Source organism: Chinchilla lanigera, unplaced genomic scaffold (genome assembly GCF_000276665.1).
Source record: "Chinchilla lanigera isolate Chin_1 unplaced genomic scaffold, ChiLan1.0 scaffold00044, whole genome shotgun sequence".
NCBI classification, from domain to species: Eukaryota; Metazoa; Chordata; class Mammalia; order Rodentia; family Chinchillidae; genus Chinchilla; species Chinchilla lanigera.
This window is the reverse complement of record NW_004955445.1, coordinates 19156089-19159446: the sequence shown is the minus strand read 5'-3', so window position 1 is coordinate 19159446 and position 3358 is coordinate 19156089.

Here is a 3358-nt window from a genome sequence, read left to right as displayed (position 1 = left end):
AAAAAAAAAACCAAAGAATTATTTTCTTATTCTCCTTAATGGTTTGAGCAATCTTTCATTCTTATATCTGGTAATCTGAACAATGTAGTTGAGGATAGCAATATGTAATGTATCAACCACTGTTGATTCATATTATCTTGTCTCGAGATCCTGTATCACTTTGAATGTTCTTGCTTTGATTTGTTTATGTTCGTGACACTGGTATGCTGCTACTGTTCTATTTTTTTGTTTGTTTGTTTCTCATTTATTTTAAAATTAAAAAAATATATATAATTTTGTACCATCTTTTTACACTGATTGTATGCTAAACATATCCTCAAGTTAGTCGACATTCTTTGTGATTATTACATTTAATTCATTTATTTATTTATTTTGATTAAGTTTTGGTACATTTAATCCATTTAATAATCCATTTGAAGAAAGGAACATAACTTGGTTTGCCATTCCCCTGAAGCTGGAAACTTTGATGGTTTCTTCTTTTCTCTTTTCCTGTTTTCTTTCTGTCTCCTGTAACTAAAGCCACAGTACGCATCTTTCTGCACATATCTTTGGGCACTGCTTTAGATCATTTTCTTGGAATGAGCTTCCTATAAATGGAATTACTGAGTCAAACAATATGAATCTTTTGGAGGCTCTTCACGCATCTTGAGCAAATTGCCTTCTAGAAAGGTTTTGCCACTTCACAGTCCTACCAGCTGTGCACGAGAGGTCCCACGCTGCCACTGAGCCCACGTCTGCCCTGTGTGTGAGCTCTTGTTTTGTAAAGCGCTCCTTGGATGGGCTGAGGCATCTCTGCATCCTATTTTACATTTATCTTATGATGAGTAAGTTCAACATTTGCAACTGACTTTGCCTTTTGAACTTCATCTTTCATAAGTGGACTTAAATGCTTTTTATTGCCCCAACATTTTGTTATGAAAACTCTTACTGTCTTTATGAATGTTTTATTTATGAGAATTCTCAGCACACATAAGCTTTACATTCCTATCATCAATTATATTTGTATTTTCCACTACAATTCTCTGTGGCTGTGGAGGCTGCAATGGTCCCCCTCAACCAGTTTGGATAATGAATCATTTCCATTTTTTTATGGATTATTAGTGTGCTTTTTTACTTCTTTCTTTCCCCCCCCTTTTTCTGCATTTAAATTATCTGCCATTGATTTAGGTAGTTGGTATGAAGGGAAATAAAAATTACTTTATGTTTTTCAAATAGATAAGATAATTTTCCAGCCCCATTTAGTGACAAATCTTTCCATTCCCCATTAATTTAATTCCATTTTTTGCTCTCATAAATCATAGTCTAGACCAACGATGGCGAACGATTTAGAGCTTTCAATGATACAAATAGCCCACTGAAGCACGCATGCCATAGATTTTCCACCACTGCTCTAGACTCTGTGTCTGGGATTGCTTTCTACTCTGTTTCACTGAGATGCCCCCATCCCCGGCTTGCTCTCTCTTTTTTGTAAGAAAAAAAAAGTTATTTTGTTTTATATTGTGTTGCAATACCTTTTAGGATTAGAATCCTTGAAATTTATATTTCATATCAGATCAGTTGCTTAAGGGTATGACTCCCAACCTAATTTTCAAATTGGTATCTCACCTTAGGTTTCCCATAGCACCACTTTTTCACACATATGCCCATTTTTCTAGCTACTGCTCCCTGGAAGTCAAATAGCACCATTGTGCCCCACAAGGGCAGGCCAGTGGGAGGCCCAGCCCTGCAATCTGGAGGCAGGGAGGCATGGTAGGTTGGAGTCTCTACCTCTCCACATCACTTGGTCTCTGGACACCCAACTTCCTTGTCTTTAAAATAAGGTTGTGAAGGCCACATGAGGTATGTCAATACCGTTTTATTCTTCACTCAACTAATGTGTGCTGGGTGCCAGGCAGAGATGGGTGGGCAGGGCAGGGATGGTCAGTGACAAAAGGGCCTCCAAAAAGCTCAGTCTATTGGGAGAGTCCTCTACAGAGCACAAAGAAATGATTGCAAGGGCATGGAAGAAATAAATGAGGGGTGTGTGCTGAGAAAGGAAGCGGGGTGAGAGCCATGCCCTAGGCAGGTGGCTGGAGAGGGGACAGCCAGCAGGCTGAGCAGTGGGTGGTAGGGCTTTCCAGACATGGAGAAGACAGGAGTCCAAGCTCTGTCTAGCAATGAACTTGGGCACTGGAGGAATGAAAAGACTTTGCTAGGGCTGGAGGACAGAAGGCTGGGACATCCAAGCGGGAAGGATGGGGCAGATCAAGTGGACCTCAGAGGCCTTGAGGAAGGGGTGAGACCTTGTTTTAAAGGCAACGGCAGTCACTGAAGCCTGGTGGCGTAAGGGAAAGTGACACAATTTTTACATCTTATGGAGTCTGCTTTTCCTTTGTGTGGTGAGTGGAAGGGCAGGGGGGAAGCAAGAAAGTTGTGAGGTCATTGCTGCAAGGAGGGGGATGTGTGGGGGAGGGAAGCCCCAGCCCAGAGATGGAGACAGAAATGACAGGACTCATTGGATTGCATGGGAGGGGTGAAGGTGAGGAGGAGTCAGGATGACCGAAGGATCTGATTTGGAAAACTGGGAAGAAGACTGAGCCATGTGTGGAACAGGGAAAGACAATATGGGGATAGAGTTTTAGGGAGCAGAGGTGGACATTCCAGTTGGCATGGTGGGAAGAGCTGGCATAAGGTAATAACTGTGTGGGTCTTGAGGGCGGGGCTGCAGCATGCAGCGTGACAGTACAAAGATGGGAAGGACCCCAGCACGAGCCTCGAAGGAACTCCACATTTAGAGGAGGGTAGAGAAGGGTAAGGAGCGGCCACCAGGAAGGAAGGCTAATTGGGAGATGATGTGGTCGTGATGGTGGCATCATGGGAACGGAAGAGAGCCAGTCACGTGACAGACAGGTTGCTGTGGCGAATGCTGCCATGTGGCTGAGTGAGTTAAGGACAGAAAGCATTGGCTGGCCTGGGTGAGGACAGTTGTTGAGAAGGAGGGTAGCAGGCAGAAAGTGGGGGAGTCAGGCTGGTGTGGCTGGATTCACCGTGAAGAACTGAGTCCTCACTGAAATGGGTGCTTCTAATCGTCCTCCTCTGCCAAGCTCTTCATACCCAGCTATGACACCAACCTGGTGACCTCTCTAACCCTTCCATGCCAGGTACCCAACACTTTCTCTCCCTGTAATCTCACTCCCTCAGAGTTGTCACAAAGTCTTTTTGATATTAAAAAAATGTCTGACCCTCCATTTCAGACACTTGATTTCAGGCAGAAAATAATTATTCTGCCCCTACCCCACCAGCTGCCTGTTGCCAGGTGCCGAAAGGTACAAAAATGCATCAGAGGCAACCCCAGCCACAAGGCGAGGTGGGATGAGAC